The sequence below is a fragment of the Saimiri boliviensis genome, chromosome Y (genome assembly GCF_048565385.1).
Source record: "Saimiri boliviensis isolate mSaiBol1 chromosome Y, mSaiBol1.pri, whole genome shotgun sequence".
Classification (NCBI taxonomy): domain Eukaryota; kingdom Metazoa; phylum Chordata; class Mammalia; order Primates; family Cebidae; genus Saimiri; species Saimiri boliviensis.
In genome coordinates, this window is record NC_133471.1 from 9,968,206 (window position 1) to 9,987,223 (window position 19,018).

Consider the following 19,018-nt stretch of genomic DNA (forward strand, 5'->3'; position numbering starts at 1 on the left):
AAATTGTGCATGACATTCATTGTTGAGACTGTGTGTTCTATTTCTCTGGATAGTGTTTATTTATTTATTTTTTTAATTTTGTTTTTGTTTGTTTGTTTATTATTTTAGCAGGCAGCAAACTCTGTCCTGAGGGGAACAGCTGAAACTTTTATTCAGATTGTAGGTCATCCAGAGATTTCGGTAGAATTTAGATGCAGAACTTGGAGCTCACTTCTCTAGTATTTCTTCTGAGACTTTCCTTTATCCCTATCCAGCTCTTGTGGTCTCTGCTTCTGAGTTTATGATATGGGTAGTGTGGTCTGCTGGTCTTTAGTTAATAGATTCTGGTTTCAGCAAGGCAGAGGGCACCCTGACAGTAAGAAAGAAGCTGTCTTGGTAAGAACACTAGTGCAGGGATGGCTCCAGTGAGTAGAACAATATATACTTGTAGCAGATAAGATGGGAGCCTAGTTGATTAAAATTCAAATGTTAGAAAGAAATGTGACATGTCCCTTGTCATTGCTAAGGTGTTTGTTTCATGGGTTTGAGCCTTTGATTCAATCTCTTCATGTGTCCTGATGTTCTCAGACTCCAGAGAGCTACAGTCTTACCTAAACCTTACCCAAGATGTTGTGATGTGCACTACCCACACAAGAACACACACATGTGCATATATGTGCTGTCATACATACATGTGTGCAGTTACACTCACACATACACACACTACCATATACATACATATACACACACTGAAATATGACCTTATTTGGGACCCCAACGAACACACAACTAATAAATACATGAAAAAAAGGTAATCTCGAGTAATACTCACGGAAGTACAAATTAGAACCACACTGAGATAGCTTGCCTATTAGATTGGCAAAGATTAAAAAGATGGATAATGTTTACTGTTGGTGAGGATTTACAGGTATTCTTACATTGTTGGTAAGAGTAAACGTCTATGCAATTTTTTTTTTTTTTTTGTCGAGCCAGTTCTCAGCTTCTATCAATATTTTAAAATGCTAATCCTGAGACCCCACAATTCCACCCTTAGCAATTTTTCCTATAGTAGGACTCACTCTGTTGGTTGAAGATCCATGCCCAGAATTGTTCACTACCTTCATTTAAAATAGCATATATGCTTGAGCCCAGGAGTTTGAGGCTGCAGTGAGCTATGATCATGTCACTGCAGTCCAGCATGAGTGACAGAGCAAGACTTTGTCTCTTAAAACAATGAAAATAGGCCGGGAGTGGTGGCTCATGCCTGTAATCCCAGCACTTTGGGAGGCTGAGGCGGGTGGATCGCGAGGTCAGGAGATGGAGATCATTCTGGTCAACATGGTGAAACCCCGTCTCTACTAAAAATACAAAAATTTAGCTGAGCATGGTGGTACGTGCCTGTAATCCTACTCAGGAGGCTGAGGCAGGAGAATTGCCTGAACCCAGGAGGCGGAGGTTAAGGTGAGCCAAGATTGCACCGATGCACTCCAGCCTGGGTAACAGGAGGGAAACTCCATCTCAAAAAAAAAAAAGAAAAAAGAAAAAAAAAAAAGAAAGAAAGAAAGAAAGAAAGAAAAATGAAAATAGCATGTACACACAACAATTGAAATGTTCATTGCAGAAATTATGATTATTACCGTTTTTCTATTAGAGACAGGGTGTCAATCTGTTGCCCAGACTAATCTTGACCTCCTGGGATCCTCAAGGGTTCTTCCAGCCTCTGCTTCCCAAAGCTGTGGGATTACAGGTGTGAGGCACTGGGTCTAGACCATTGCAGGGATTATTAAACCATGGCATATACTACCATTAAAGTCATGATGTGCATTTTTGTTGTTGTTGTTGTTTGTTTGTTTGTTGGAGATGAATATTTGCTCTTGTTACCCAGGCTAGAGTGCAATGGCGTGATCTCGGCTCACCACAACCTCCGCCTCCTGGGTTCAGTCAATTCTCCTGCTTCAGCCTCCTGAGTAGTTGAACTTACAGGCACGCGTCACAATGCCCAGCTAATTTTTTTGTATTTTTAGTAGAGACAGGGTTTCATCATGTTGACCAGGATGGTCTCAATCTCTTGACCTCGTGATCCACCCACCTCGGCCTCCAAAAGTGCTAGGATTACAGGCTTGAGCCACCACACCTGGCATGAGGTCGGTTTTATGTGCCAACCTAGAAAGATGGTGCAAAACCATAGGGGAAAAATTTTTGCATAGACTTTTACTCTCACCAGCAATGTAACAATGCCTGAAGAAGGCTGCAAAGTGGCAGCACAGCAGGAGTCTTTAAGAAATGTGTATTTGTTTCAGCTCAAGAAGTGTCTGGATGGGTGCCATCACCCGCACCTGTAATCCCAGCACCTAGGGAGGCTGAGGTGGGTGGATCACTTGAGATTAGGAGTTTGAGACCAGCCTGGTCAACATGGTGAAATCCCATCTCTAATAAAAACACAAAACAATCATCTGGTCTTGGTGGTGGTTGCCTGTAATCCCAGCTACTCAGGAGCTGAGGTAGGAGAATATTCTGAACTCTGGAGCAGAGGATGCAGTGAGCTGAGATCGCATCACTACATTCCAGCCTGGGTGACAGAGTGAGACTCAGTGAAAATAAAAATCAAAAAGTAAAAGCAAAAGTGTCTCCGTGCATTTATGCCTAACTTCTTAACACTAGCTACTTCTGGGGGAAGGTGAAAGGGGACCCTGTTAAAAATATTCTCTTCTGTATTGTTTTTCTTCAAATGAGTCTGCATTGCTTTTATGTGTAATACTCTCCCAAAGCCTGATGTTCAGTTTGCCTTAGCTGATGGAAGGAGAAACTGAACCTCGGGTTTTGGCAAAGTATACGAGAGAAGGGCACTGCTCTGCACCTGCACAGGGTCCTCACTTCCTGGGGCCAGTTTAATGCATGTCAGTGGTGTTTCCTGGGAAGAACACAGAGGACACTCACTTGCCAGTCGGTAGTCAAATCACTGAAGTCTATGTCTGGCAGTCCTCAGTGTCACAGGGACTGTCATGTCTCACAGTTTCCTGGGTTACAAGATCAGCAGTGGCAGACACTTCTCAGCTCTGCTTGCGAGAGCAGCTCTGTAATGTGCTTGTGGTTTCAGATGTGGGCGGCCTATGTGAACTTGTCGTGCAATGCTCACATCACCAGCTGTGGCAGTTATCTTCTGAATCAGGCTGAGGGTCTTTGCTGTGCAACCAGAGACATTTGGGTGACAAGTCACCTCCAGGTTGGGGGTGCCTCAGATTTGTGATGGGACTGGGCAGATGCATCTGGGAAGGTGAGTCTGTGCTTTGGGTTTCTCAACCTCTCCAGTCAGCATGAAATTCAGGAGGTAGAGAAGGAGAAGTGGCCCTCCATCCATGGGCCCAGGAAGCCACTGTGGAAGCATGTCATTTTAGAGCACCACCCTAGCTTTACCTCCTCTGGTGTTCTGGCATTGGGTATGTATTAGAGATAGCAAAATTTGCAGAGCTGACCTCAAGGATACCAAACTAATTTCCAGACCTGTAGGGGTCATGCATTCTGCTGTGGCCAGTGTGAACATGCTCCAAGTGGATGGAGGGAAGGGCATTGTCTTTGTCAGACAGAATTTCTAATTATGGAAGGAACTCTGCTTCTTCGATGATTGAACTGACCTTTGTGGGGGTGAGAATAAATGAGCATACTTGGGCTCCAATTGTCATGGCCACAGGGTGGAGCTGGGGTCTAGGCCCAGGCCTGGGAAAGCCTCTAGCAAACACCAGGCATTTGGTTGTTTTAGTGCAGAAGAGGAGCCAGGAGGATTGGGATACCCCACTGGATCTGTGTGTGGGGCAGCAGGTGAGGGTGGAATTCCAGATGGAGTGTCAACCCAGCCAAGCAGAGGAAGGAGAGGAGAGGGTTTGTTTCAGAAAGAGCATAGCCCTCTCAGTTTCCTGGGAAATATATAGTCTGGAGGACGTGGGCCCTGGTGGGATCCTCCTGTGCTGACCCTGTCCCCTGCTCTTCCTGTGACGTATGCTGTTCTGGGCTCACCCTTTCTTCAGAGTTTAGCTACATGGGGTAGATTAGTACCAAGAGTGGGTATCCTCACAGCACGTCTTTAAGTAACATCCCAGAGCCCTGCTTCTGGATGCTGACAACATGAACATCATCCAGAAGCAAGGGCAGCCTATGCCAGAGTGGAAGGGTTGGAGAAAGATTTATCAAACAGTTGAGATGGGTGCAGGGAATGCAACATGATCAGACAGGGTCTTGCCTCAAGGAGCCTCATGTAGGGACATCACACAGGGATGACCTTCAACTACAGTGGGGTAGCAAGGCTGTGGGCAGAGCAGGCAACACATGGGTACCTCTTCACAGAGACAGCAGGAAGAGGATGGGCATCATTTTTCCATCTCAGCTTCAGACTCCAGGAATCTGTGCCAATACATTTACTCCAGCCCTGGCCTATGACCACTGCCCAACCCTTGGGTCCTGTCAATTCAGGCCCCTGCTCCCATTTCCAGACCCATCTTCTGTCACAGCTTCCATGACCCCAAGCTCCAGCTGCATCTAGGGTACCAGGGTCTGCATTTCTTCCTCTTCCCCCAGCTGACAGAAGAACTTGCTGGACAAGTGCCCACTTAAATAGCAACTTCCACCCTATCCACCTCAATGGCTGCCAGCCTACTGAATGGGCTAGAAGAACCAGGATATGCTTCCCTGCCCCCATTACAAAAGACAAAATTAGACCAGGTGTGTTGGCTCATGCCTCTCATCCCAGAAATTTGGGAGGCCAAAATCGGTGGATCACTTGAGGCTGAAAGTTTGAGACTAGCCTGACCAACATGGTGAAACCCTGTCTCTACTAAAAATATAAAAATCAGGCCGGGAGTGGTGGCTCACGCCTGTAATCCCAGCACTTTGGGAGGCCGAGGTGGGTGGATCACTAGGTCAAGAGATTGAGACCATCCTGGCCAACATGGTGAAACCTCGTCTCTACTAAAAGTAAAAATAAAAAATAAGCTGGGCATGTTGGTAGGCGCCTGTAGTTCCAGCTACTCAGGAGGCTGAGGCGGGAGAATCCCTTGAACCCAGGAGGCGGAAGTTGCAGTGAGCTGAGGTCGTGCCACTGCACTCCAGCCTGGCAAGTGGTGACAGACTGAGATTCTGTCTCGGAAAAAAAAAAAAAAAAAAAAAAAAAAAAAAAAAAAAATAGTGAGATGTGGTGACACATGCTTGTAATCCCAGCTACTTGGGAGCCTGAAGCAGGAGGATCGCTTGAACTCTGGAGGTGTAGGTAGCAGTCAGCCGTCATCACACTACTGCACTCCAGCCTGGGTGACAGACCAAGATGCCGTCTCAAAAAAAAAAAAAAAAAAAAAAAAAAAAAAAAAAAAGTATATATAATGAGCTCTGTGTAATTGTATAAGGCCAACTTGGAGAGTGTGCTTCATGTCACAGAGGAGCCCAGGGCTACCTAGCCAGCCTCCCTGATGGTGGCCTGCTCTGGTCTAAAATTCTGCTTGGTTTTAGGTGAGTGCTCAGGGGATGAGGGCCAGGGAGGGTGAAGGGCTGAGCCTGTCTGAAGACCCTCCTGTGGGTGTGGCAGAGCCTGTGGCCTGAGGCAGGGCTCCAAGTGCAGGGCAGCCAACAGCTTCACAGTGGCCCAGGAAACCAGGGCAGGCAGGCCACGAGGCTCAGTAGCCATCTGGGCCAGAGCTTGACGTTGAGGCCATGGAAGAGATAGGGATCTCAGAAAAGACCAAAAAGTGACCCATGGACTGAAGGCTATGTCCACAGACCCAATCTGGGAGAGGCTGTGCCGGGCAGTGATGTCAGCCAGGCTCCCCAGCAGGACTGGGAGTGTCAGGGGCAGCTCTGTCCCAGGTTGCAGACACTGGGTTTCCCTCCTGCTCTCACAACCATCCTGTGAGCGGGTGTTGTTTGAGCTATGGTGAGGCCTCCCTGGTGACATCCAGGAGCAGGGAGGCTGCAGGTCGGGATATGTGCACCTGCCTGGACTGATTGGCCCTGTGGTCCAGGATGGAGGAAGGGGCCTCTTCCTTCAGCCACCCCATCCCACTCCTTGCTCTCAAGCCATCTGCTTCTGGGTTAGCCTATGGTCGGCCTGGCCTGATTCTACGCAGATGTGGGTGTTTCTCCACGGCTGCTGTAGCGGTCATTCTTCTTGGGGCCTAGGTCAGCTCTTAGGTGTGGCTGTTGTGCCTGGGCTTCCTTATGGTCCTGGTAATCATTCTAACCCTGCCTTCACATATCCCAAGAGGTGGCTGACTGTCTTCCCCATCTTTCCAGTAACTGCTGCAAGAAGGAACAGACACTGCTGCAGAGAACTTGCCATGGTGTTTCATGCTGTGGCTGGTGGTGACAGGCTGCACGCTCCATTCTAGGGAAGGGTGAGACTTCCTGATCATCAGTCTTAACGGGGGACTGTCCTGTGGGTACCTGGATACACTGCCGGGAGTGGCATGTAGTGGGGGTAGTGTAGTGCCCACTGTCCATTGAGGATGTGCAGGTTTCTTAAGGGTGTGCTTGATGTAGTTTGCATACATGTCTGTTTTTATTTCTCCTTCCTTATCACTAATCAGTCTTGTATAACTAGGCTGGCCCTGCTTCCTGCCTAGGAGTTATTGGTGTAGCATCTGGAGCTGCAAATGGGATGATAGGGCATCAGCAGACTTCCCACACCCAAGTACTTTCTGACACCCAGCCCCTCATCTCCAGCCAACCTCTGGCTCCCCCAGAGATCCTGGGGCTCAGGCCTCACACTTCAGCATGGGGGGCTTTGCCTTTCTGGTGGTGCTCTTCCTTGGGACAGATACCCCGCTACCATCCTTGTCCACCTTCCTGGGGCAGAACCCTGGGATGGGTCTTTAAGAAGACAAAAAGGAGAGAGAATACACAGAGGCTGGGCATGGTGGCTCACACCTGTAATTCCAAGATTTTGGGAGGTCAAGACACGTGGACCCCTTGAGGTCAGGAGTTCAAAACCAGCCTGGCCAACGTGGTGAAACCCCGTCACTACTAAAAATACAAAATAATTAGCCAGGTGTGGTGGCGGACGCTTGTAATCCCAGCTACCTGGGAGGCCAAGGCAGGAGAATCACTTGAACCAGAAAGGCAGAGGTTGCAGTGAGCCAAGATTGCACCACCGCCCTCCAGCCTGAGCAACAGAGGGAGACTCCATTAAAAAAAAAAAAAAAAAAAAAAAAAAAAAATTCTGTAGATGTTGTCTGTGTGACCCTGGGCAAGCCATCTCCCCTTCTCAGGACTCAGCTCCTTGCCTGTGAATGCGAGTAACAAGTGCCCCCAACCCTGACTCCTCTGTGAGGGTGCGGGGAGATGGGCTGGCTGAGGCAGACGTGGAGACCTAGCTGAGTCAGAGTACAAGATCTAAGTTTGAGGGTGCACCTCACACACTGCAGTCATGAGTCTGGCTGGGTCAAATGGCTTTTCTGAACTTCAGTTTCTTGTAAGTAAAGCCTGGGCAATGGTGCCCAGTGTCTTTCTTTCTTTCTTTTTTTCTTTTTTTTTTTAAAGAAATTTACAAAATTTACAAAAAAAAAATTGTATTTTAGGTTTTGGGGTACATGTGAAGAACATGCAAGATTGTTGTATAGGTACACACATGGCAGTGTGATTTGCTGCCTTCCTCCCACTCACCTGTATCTGTCATTTCTCCCCATGCTATCTCTCCCCACCCCCCACTGTTTCTCCCCTATTTCCTTTCAACAGACCCCAGTGTGTGATGCTCCCCTCCCTGTGTCGTGTTCTTGTTGTTCAACCCCTGCCCATGAGTGAGAACATGCAGTGTTTGATTTTCAACTCGTGTCAGTTTGCTGAGAATGATAGTTTTCAGGTTCATTCATGTCCATACAAAGGAAACAAACTCATTGTTTTTTATGGCTGTGTAATATTCTATGGTATATATGGGAATGTATCCAAAGGATTATAAATCGTTCTACTATAAGGACACTTGCACACGAATGTCTTTTGCAGCATGGTTTACAATAGCAAAGACCTGGAACCAACCCAAATGCCCGTCAATGAAAGACTGGACAGGTTGCCCAGTGCCTTTCACAGGACACTGTGTAAGTGGGGAGCACCCCTCCAGAGCAATTTATGGGGAGCACCCCTCCAGAGTGGGATGGCTCACTCGCACAGGGCCCTCAGCCCAGTCCTTTGCAGGCTGGACCTTGGAGAGTGAGGCCCTGAGGCAAGTCATGGGCACCTGGCTCCTGGCCTGCATCTGCATCTGCACATGTCTCTGCTCGGGAGTCTCCATCCCAGGGGAAGGACGAGGTGAGGGCTGGGCACTGGTATCTGTGTGAGATGGGTGGAGAAATAGGGCATGTCTGGGGGACTGGATTGTCCTCTGTTGAGCCCCTAGGAAAAAGTTTGGCCCAAACTGTGCTGGGGCATGTCCTCTAGGGGTCAGTCTGGACCTCAGTCTCTAGTCTCTGACCTATATACCTCCCTACCTTTGGCGTCTGGATTGACCTTAGTCTCATTTCTTTCATCCTCTTGACACCTCTCTGAGTCTAACTGGCCCAGGTACCATGAGTCAGAGCTCATCACTTCCCAGGCCTATCAGTGCTTCCCTGAATAGATTCTGGGATCATTGACAGGTGACTGCCCTGCGAAGATGTCAACCATCAGATCCCGCCAACCTTCCAGCTCAGCTCTGCCCTGAAGCACTTACCGTTGGCTCCCAACCATCATTATTTCCAGGGCCAAGGGCTGAAACCTTTACCTGCCTCACCAACAACATCCTGAGGATCCATTGCCACTGGTCTGCCTCAGAGCTGGCCTAGGGCTGCAGCACCTGGCTCCTCTTTACCAGGTGAGGATGGAGGGCCATGACCACCTGGACAGGGATGAGGGAGAGGTCTCCAGGATTGCAGCAGTTGCACCAGAACAGTGTAGCAGCCCCATGATTCTAATACACACCCTTTCCAGCAACCAGGTGCCTGGTGGCACACATAAGTGCATGTTGCAGGGCAGTGAGTGCACTCTACTCCTGCCACCTGAGGCGGTGATCCTGCCCTCCAACAATTTCACCATCACTTTCCACCACTGCGTGTTTGGGAGGGAGCTGGTCAGCCTGGTGGACCCACAGTACCTTCCCCAGAGACACGGTGCACAGCAGCTATAGGTCTGGGATGGACCCCTTGGCAAGAACATCCTGGCTGCCTGGTAGCTGGGGGCAACACCCCAGTGGCCCAGTGAGTGTTCTCAGTCCCTGCCAAGTGAGATCCATGGCTGGGGGTGGGGTGGCCCCTGGAAGGCAAGGGCCCACATAGTTACTGCAGGGTCAGGGTTTTAGCATGAAATAAAGATGCAGGGCTGCTAGTTGGGGCACGGCTGCCATTTAAGTCATGGGAAATGCTCTTCAGTCATCCCAGGAAGGACTCCAATAATATGTTGGAAAGAACTTCCAGCAGTTGACTGAGAAGGAAAGGGAAGCAATATTTAGAAACCACCTAATCACGCTGTGGAGGCCAGTGGAAGTGATTGCTGTCCTGTCCCGCCTGGGGCTTTACTGGACCCGTCTTCCAGTCAGGTGTCTGGTTGGAGAGGGTCTTGACCATGCCCCTTGGGAATATTTCAGATCCCCAGTCTTGGATGTGCTGACTGACAGACCCAGACCCATGGACCTTCAGCCTCACATGGATTCACTCTGTTCCAGTTAAGCTGAATCCATCCTCTGACTTGCAGAGGAATGCCAACACTGGCCACTGCACGCTGACCTGGATCATCAGTCCTGCCTTGGAGCCAATGACCACACTTCTCAGCTATGAGCTGGCCTTCAAGAAGCAGGAAGAGGTAACACTTTGGCTGGTTTTCTCCAGAGTCCTCTCTCCTGGGAACGACAGCCGAGGGCAGAATCCCCACTCTATACAGGGAGATGTCAACTGGCAGTGATGAGGAGGGGAGGAACTAGAGCTAGGTGTGTGTGTACATACACATATAGTGACATGCACATGTGTACGCTTTGTGTGCGTGCATGGGAGTTAGGGTGAGTGTGCCTGTCTCTGTGGGTGTGTGCCCGTAAGTGTGGTGAGTGTGCATGTATGTACTTATGTGTGCACACATGGAAATGTGCACACTTACGTGTATGCACACCCATGTTTGCGTGTTCACATGTAAGTGTGCATGAAAGTGTGCCAGTGCCTGGTGTTTGTATATGTGAGTGTGCCTGTGTGGATGGGTGTGTATGCAACTGTGGTGAGTGTGGTGAGTGTGCTCATGCATAAATGCATGTGCTGTGCATATGAGTGTGCATGCAACTGTGATGAGTGTGAAAGCATCCCTGTAGATGTTTGCCTGCGTGTGCATATGTGTATCTGGGGCAAATGCAGATGTGTCTGTGTGTGTCAGTGTCAAAGTATGCCTTCTCTGTGTGTGCGCACATGAATGTGGCAAGTGTGCCCGTGTGTTAACACAGGCATGTTATATGCATATAATAATACATGTGTGTATTCTCGATGGTTGAAGGTTGAAGCCCCACCTTCAGCCCCTGCTAACTGTCTCCACCCCTACAGTGGGCCCAGCACAGGGATCACATTGTTGGAGTTACCGGGCTTATACTTGAAGCCTTTGAGCTGGACCCTGGCTTTATTCATGAGACCAGGCTGTGTGTCCAGATGGCCATGATGGAGGATGATGTGGCAGAGGAGGAACGTTATACAGGCCAGTGGAGCGAGTGGAGCCAGCCTGTGTGCTTCCAGGCTCCCCAGAGAAAAGGTGGGCACTGCTTTGGCTCCTGTACTTCTAGAGTCTGGGCTGGGTGTCCTCTACCCTGTCCACCTCACCCCCACACCCTTTCAACCTCCTGGAAGCCCCTCCTTGAGGCAGTCATGCCCCAGTTGACACCCATCCTCTGAAGATCTGAGGTCTAAATGGAGGAAGCAAACACCTGTCAACGCTGGGGCTTCCTGAGAACTTGTAGTCAGTGGCACCTGTTAGGACTGAGGTCGGCAGGGCTGCACACCAGGGCTGGTGCTCCTGCGTGGAGGCTGGATGTGACCTCAGTGTCCTTAGTGAGAGCTGGGCTGACCCTTGTGCATTGCAGTGCTGAGAGGTCCCATGGACCTTATGACCCAACATGTGGAAGATGGGATGAGTGAGGCCCAGGTATATGGCTCATAAACAAGCTCCTCCAACAGGTGACACAAACCTTCAAGGCCCATCACAAATCTTCCACTTTGGCCCAGGGCACTGAACGGTGCACCTTTGCCATGTAGGTTTGTGGGGAGCCTCCTGGCACTGAGGCTGCTCACAACCCTGTGCCCTTCCTGCCCATAGGTCCTCTGATCCCACCCTTGGGGCACCCAGACAACATCCTTGTTGCTGTGTCTGTCTTTCTCCTGCTGACTGGCCTGATCTATTTTCTGATCAAGCTGCCACCCAGGTAGGTAGCTGGTGTGTGTGTGTGTGTGTGTGTGTGTGTGTGTGTGTTTGTTTGTGTGTGTGTGTGTGTGTGTGTATGTGCACTTGTGTGAAAGGGTAAGGGTGTACATGTCTTAGCGTACGTGTGAAGATGTATCTCTATGTGCATGTGTGAGTGTGAGGTGGGTGGGGTATCAAGGTCCACCCCTGCCTGGTTTCTCCCTTCCCCTCCCCACTGTCAAGGTTGACAGTGGAGTGGGCTTCTCCAGTCTTCCCCGTGGGCCAGAAGAGGGTTCTCAAGTTGCCAGGGGAGAGAAGGGAAGGGACATCTGGGGCAGAGGCTGAAGATAAGGACAGCTTGGTCCCAACCAAACCCAGAATCATGGAGATCAGGAGCCCAAGGTCCTGGTCTCCTGCCTCTTGAGGAGCTCTGTTCGTTCTTCTGTTCACACATTCTATGAAAGGACATTTGGGGCATCTGGTGTGCATGGGACCCTGTTCTCACCCTGGCAGATGTGTTAGAGAACAAGCTGGACAAGGGCACTCCTTAAATAAACCATCATGCCTCATGGACCACATGTCAGGTTTCAAGAGAGGGTGCTGGGGCCATGTCAGGGAGTAGATGTGAAAAAGAGGGTGTGGGGACAGGGGTGTTGGCTGGGGCCAAGTGGGAGGGCACTTGGCTTCTCCTTGGAGCAAAGGAAAGTACGAAACTGTGTGATACAACCTACTTTATCTTTTGAGGAATGGATCGCTGGACAAGGGGACATGGGAGACCTTCTGGAGGCAAATGTGCACCAATAGGGTACCCACCAGGAGATGATTTGGCTTGAGCCAGCCAAAGAAGTGGAGAAAGAGCAAAGAAGAGGGAATTGCGGGGTCTTAGGAGGAGAAATAGAGGGGGCATGTGGCTGGTTGAGATATGAATGGTGACCCCTGAGGTGGGGAAAATGGGAACATCCTTGCTGGGAAGTTGGTGAGGTCTCTTTGGACCTGCTGGGTTGGAGCCCCAGGTGACACCCTTGTGGGAGAGTCAGTGGATCCTCAGCAGCAAGTCTGGTGCTCAGGGAGACACTGGGTGGCGTGGGAGCTGCAGACCTCCTGCTGATGACAAAGACGACTTTCTGGAGGCGCTGTCTCCCTCTGTGGACTGAGGACACAGCCGGTAACTCTCTGTTCTGAACCTGCCATTGCAGGTCATGCTGTCAAGGATGTGTGCCCCGACATAAATCAGTCCCATGTGGCCATTAGGCAAGGAGGCCCTGATGGGTCCTGACCCGAGAGTGGGTTAGGATGTGATGAGATGGAAGAGAGGCTCATCCTCTGCAGTGACCTCAATCCACTTGCATTGCCATAGGCCTCTGACTGGCCTCTCCTGGCCTCAGGGTGAAGAGAACCTTCTACCACAACATGCCCTCTCCAGCAGCATTCTTCCAGCCCCTCTACAATATGCACAATGGGAACTTCCAGGTGGGTGCAGAGACCATGGCAGGGTGTGGGGGGCAGGGGTTCACTAGAACACTGGCCTGCTCAACATGTTGGCTTTCATGAGGGCTGGCGGCCAGTGTCGGAGCTTTGTTTATGATTGGAGTCCTTTTTGTATATTAAGTGAATTTCGATTTATACCATGTCTCAAATGGGGAAAAATTAGTTTTATTTTTCCATAGCTGACACCTTTTTGTTCTCCTGTCACCAGTGCCGTTGTTGATGGGAAAAAAAAATGTAAATGTCTAATGACTTACCGCTGTCTCCTCTGGTTTGTACCTGTCTGCACCCACCACATGCCTCACCTCCTCCTCCTGTGAAGTTGTTTGTGGGGAAGGGTCTGTGGTGGATGCACTGCCATTGGGACTCTCACTGCCACTGGGCTCCTGCTCTGCCTAGTCCCCTGGTCCCCCTCGGATCACACTTTCCTCCCTCCCCACCATGTTGGGCTCTCAACCAAGGAACCAGTGAGCAACTGGGCTGGACGTTCATGCCCTCTGGGTGGGAGGAGGGGGAGAGAAAGGGCTCCAGTGGTCTCTGGTTTTTTCCTTCAGACTCCTCATTTTGGGCAGAGGACAAGAAGCAGTGAGTGTTCCTTCCTGTGGTCTGAACCAAGTTGAAACCTCTTCTCCAGGATCTTCCCTGCTGGATGCCCTCAGGCATCCCTGGACCCTCTGAGGCAAGGATGTTCCCTCCACAGCATGGCTCCTGCTTACTGTGCAGAAAAATCATTTTCTCGCTCAATAAGGAGCTTAGTTTTCAAGATTTTTGTCCAAAAATAGAATTTGAAACATGAACTGACACCTGGTTTCTTTCAGAGTCCCCCTCTTTTCCTAAGGTGGTAGGTGTGACTCTTAAGAACCTGGGCAGCTGAGAACAAGGCTGAGTAGGGCACAAATTGTGACGGTCACCTGGACTGTCATCCTGTTGCAGGCACCAGCCCTTCCCTAAAGAACCAGGGCACTTGCCAGGGGTTATTTAGACCCTTGGGCCGGGATCTAGTGCCATAGGTTGGTCTCCAGAGAGTAGTGCAATGATGGAGGGTGTGGTGTGTGTGGTGCATGGGCTGGAGGCTCCTGGTCCCACCAAGGGGACAGCTTCTTTTTGGATGTAGGGGGCCCCCTGTGGCCCCACAGAAGGATTCAGTTCTGCTGGTCTTAGCCAAGTGCTTTGAAAGTCACCAGTCCTGACAGCAACTCTTGTGTGTGTGTGTGTGTGTGTGTGTGTGTGTGTGTGTGTGTGTGTGTACGTGTGGGTCAGGTAGGAGTGCCCAGTCTCAGTAGCTGATGAAAGGCCCCGAGGCACATGCTGTCAGACGTTGGCTCTATCCTGGGCAGATATCACCATCTGTACCTTGGCTCAGGCTGTTGTGAGCACCAAGCCCTTTGCTGGGGGAGTCATGAGGGCCCGAAAGGACTCAGGGTTCCATGTTCAGGCTGCGATGGTACATGGAGCAATGACAGAATGTTCAAGACACAGGTGCTGCTTGGCCTCTGGGTGTGGACTTCAGGAGGGCTTCCTGGAGGAGGAGGGAGGCTGGGCTTGCCAGAAAGGAGGCAGCTGCTCCCACAATGAGTTCTGAACATGCTGCCTGAGCCCTTCCTTCCTCCCACACTCTGTTTCAGACTTGGATGGGGGTCAACAGGACCAGCGTGCTGCTGAATCAAGACTGTGAAGGCACCTCACGAGGAGCCTTGGAACCCTGCATCCAGGAGGCCATTGCACTGTTCACCTGTGGCCCACTATATCCTTGAAAATCTGTGTGTCTGGAGGAAGAGAGGAGAGGGCACAGCCGATTGCCTATCTGCCACAGGAGGACTGGACCCCCATGTACCCCACCAGGCCAGCTCCCCCAAACTCAGACAGCAGCAGCAGGAGCAGTTACTACTGTGGTGTCTTGGACTACTACGGGGGATGCCATCCCTCAACCTTCACTAGAAACATGCAGAGCTCTGGGCCCATCCCAACCCTGGCCTGTGGCCTTTCCTGTGAGCATCAGGGCTTGGAGACCCATCAAGAAGGTTCCTGGATGCTGGCTGGTCACTGCCAGAGGACTGGGCTGCATGAGGACCTCCAGGGAATGTTGCTCCCTCCTGTCTTCAACAAGTCTCGGTCCTGGACATTCTAGGTCCCTGATGTATCATGTCCATTTGGGAGAATGGACTGAAGTCTCTGGAGCCCTGGTCTGGGACTGAACCTCCTGAGAAGGGGCCCCCTAGCAGTGGTCAGAGGTCCTGTCTGGATGGATGCTTGAGCTGGTCCCAGTGTTCTCCTGATCCTCCTTTCTAGAGATTAAAAGGGGCTTGATGGCTGTTGCAAGGTATTGATCACTGGGAGGAGGGGCCAGAGGAGGAGTGAAGGGTGGGGTTTGACCAGCCCTGGGCTTTCTGGGCTCTAGAACTAGCACAGTGGAGGCTCAATGACTTCTGGGGACAGCAGTGCCTTAAGGAGGGTGCCATGCATAATTTATGGGTTAGGAGAGTGTCATCACACATATGGGGGATGGTGATCAGATGCATTAAAGAATCAGGCTAACACATACCTTGCGTGATTAGAAAATGGCAATAAGCTCTTCTTTGGGTGGAGGCTTCAGTATTATCATGAGGCCAGGGGTAAGTATTATCATAAGGCCACGGTCATTCTCCTGGCCTTGTGCACCAGCAGATGATAGAGTCAACTACCTTATGGTGGGATGATGCTTCTCTTATTTTTTTCTCAGACAGTTGGCAAGGTCTAGTCAGCTAGTATGGCACCTGGAGGGTGATGCTGCAAGGTCTGGTGGTCAGTGGGCATGTATGGAACATGTTAGTGGGAGTGGGCCAAGTCCCATTTCTGCTCTGTCTCAGCAGGCGTATGCTCCCTCTGAAGATACTAAGGAAGGATCCGTTTCAGGCCTCTCTTCATCTTCTGTTACTTTCTTGGCTTGTGACAGCAAAGCTCCAATGTTTTTTGTTTTGTTGCCCAGGCTGGAGTGCAGTGGCACAATCTTGGCTCAATGCAACCTCCACTTCACCTCCCGGGTTCAAGCGATTCTCCTGACTCAGCCTATGGAGTAGATAGGATTACAGGCACCTGCTACTGTGCCTGGCTAGTTTTTGTATTTTTAGTAGAGACGGTACTTCAATGTGTTGGCCAGGCTGATCTCAAACTCCTGACATCAAGTAATGCACCTGCCTTGGCCTCCTAAAGTATTGGAATTACAGGTGTCAGCCACCATGACTGGTTAAAGCTCCAGTCTTTAAATGGATTTTTTCCCCGTCTGCATTTGTTTCTAAATCCCACCCCTGCCAAGTTTTATTTTATTTTATTTTATCTATTTATTTGTTTGTTTGTTTGTTTGTTTGTTTGTTTATTTTTTGAGACAAAGTCTCAGTCTCTCTCACCCAGGCGCAATCTCGGCTTTACAGCAGGAGCATAGCCCTGCTGACACAGAGCAGATCTCACCTCACTGTGACCTCCATCGTCCAGCAATTCTCCTGCCTCAGCCTCCTGAGAGCTGGGATTACAGTTGCATGCCATCACATCCAGCTAATTTTTGTATTTTTAGTAGAGATGGGGTGTCACCATGTTGGTCAGGCTGGTCTTGAACTCCTGAACTCGTGATCCACCTGCCTTGGACTCCCAAACTTCTGGGATTACGGGTGTGAGACATCAGGCCTAGCCAAATTTCCCCTTTTAAAAATCATGATCATAATGGATTAAGGATGGCCTTAACAATTTACTCCTAACTTGATCATCTGCAAAGACACTATTTCCGTATAAGGACATATTCACAGGTACTGGGATTAGGACTTCAACCTGGAGGGCCTGACCATAGCCTCTCCTAGTGTGTCCCATCCTCTTCCTGGGTGCCCCAGGCAGAACACAGGAGGGCCTGACTGCAGGACTTTAGGCTGGCATTGGGATGATGATATGCCTAGCTAGGGCTGTGACCAGACTCAGATAGGAGGTGGGACCTGACTCCTGAGGCAAGATTTGAAATCTGGACCAGATTACGGACGAGCTGATACAGGAAAGTGGCAAAAGCAGCCCTCCATAAGACACACCACCAGTGCCATGTGAGTTTGCCATTCCATGGTAACACCTGGAAAATACTACCCTTTTCCATGGCAATCACCTGAAAGTTACTGCCCTTTTTCTAGAAGTGTCTAAATAACCTGCCCCTTAATTTGCATATAATTAAAAGTGGGTATAAATATGATTGCAGAACTGCCTCTGAGCTGCTACTTGGCTCACTGCCTATGGGGTATCCCTGCTCCATAAGGGTGTCCTCTGCTGCTGCTATGCACAGCTGCTTCGATAAAAGTTGCTGTCTAACACCACCGACTTGCTCTTGAATTCTTTCCTGGGTGGAGCCAAAAGCCCTCCTGTATTAAGCCCCAATTTCTGGACTCACCTTCGTGAATCAAGAGTGCTCTGGTGTTGGGAGCACTCAAATTTTGAAGGTAGGATGAAATGGAAGCTGTTTTCTCTCTGGGTCCTGAGCTCTCTTGGGGGCTGTGATGCTCCCTGCAACCTGAGCAGAAAGAATTACCTGTAGCCTGAGGCCCCCAAAGGCAAAAGCCCCTTCTGTGTCAGATAGGCAGCTCTTCTACCCTGCATGCCTGCAGAGCTTCTGGGGTTCTGTGGGGAGCCTCAACAGAGCTGGATCCCGGTCTGTGGAAATGAAGCAGGCCCCAGAATACATCTTTAGCATCCAGATAGTGGGAGGGTATGGATGGAAGAAAGGTACAGGCATCCTCAGCTCTAATCTAACCAAGTATAAAAATAGGAGTGTGAATACACTTCCTGGAGCTAGGCTCTGGAGAGTCCTGGGCTGGTTTATATATAACAGGATCTGTGTGGCTCATGAGGCTCCTTGTGGAACCTGGGCTACCTCATGATCACACAAACGAACCCACAGTTGGGATGCCGCTCCTGTGTGGACCGAACACATCTTCATTCAACTCACGAACTTTCCCTAAGTGGCCCCTGAATACCTGGTTCTGGGCCGGAACCTGAGTATGAAGCCACTGGAGGCTGTCATTGTAGGTGAGTTAGTCACCTTAGCCTGGCTGTCCTCTCTGCATAGAGTACTAGCCATACCTAGCAGACTGATATGAGTTCACCTGAGCAAGACACCTGCACACAGTGGTACTCAGAAAAAGCTAATAATTCCTTATTGAAATGAGACGGGGTGGGCCTGGCGGCTCATGCCTGTAATCTCAGCATTTTGTGAGGCCGAGGCAAGCAGATTGCTTTAGCCAGAAGTTTGAGACCAGTCTGGGCAACACGGCACAATCCCATGTCTACAAAAAGCACAGAAGTCATTAGCTGAGCATGGTGGTTCTTGCCTGGAGTCCTAGGTATTGAGGAAGCTGAGGCAGAAAGACTGATTAAGCCTGTGAGGCAAAGGTTGCAGTGAGTCGAGATTGTGCCACTGCACTCCAGCTCGGGTGACAGAATGACACCCTGTCTCAAAAAAAAGAGAGAGAGGAAAAAGAGAGATGCGACAACTCTTGGTGATCATGTGATGAGGTGTGGTTTATAGCAGGGCAAGTTGCAAGACCCTATGAGCCCGAGGAGGTGTTGCTGATCACTGGGCATCTGTGAAGGCCTCAGAGAAAAGGTGACCTGGACCCGAAATTACCACGCTGTGGGTTTAGGAGCTGGTAGACGGTGTGGTTGGAGCACAGGTTCATTATGTGTTTGGACACGCACAGGCAGCACTGGACTGTGGACAAACTTGAATGCCAGGCCAATTCCTGGTGAAGGAACACTAAAGGTTTTCCTCTTTTTATTTATTTTATTTTTATTATTATCTATTTATTTATTTTGAGACGGGATATTGCTCTGCCGCCCATTCTGGAGTGCAGTGGTGAGATCTTGGCTCACTGCAACTTCCGCCTCCCAGGTTCAAGCAATTCTCCTGCCTCAGCTTCCTGAGTAGCTGTGATTACAGGGGCACACCACCATGTCCGGCTACTTTTTTTTTTTTTTTTTTTTTGAATACTTGTTTTCAATTCTTTTCTGATGTGTCTAGAAAAGAAGTTTCTGGGTCCTATGGTAATTTTATGTTTAGCCTTTTGCAGAACCTCCAAACTTTTCCATAGGCTGTGCCAGTTTACATTCCCATCAGCAATGTTCACATTTCTTCACTTCTTTGTCAACAGTTGTTAGTTTCTGTTTGTTTTGTTTTTTTGAG

General features: G+C 49.8%; 1 pseudogene; it reads left to right on the top strand.

Annotated features, from left to right (window-relative positions):
- Positions 1 to 3,225: 3,225 nt before the first annotated feature.
- LOC141583008 (interleukin-9 receptor-like) lies at positions 3,226 to 14,962 on the top strand (annotated as a pseudogene).
- The last annotated feature ends 4,056 nt before the right edge of the window (positions 14,963 to 19,018 follow it).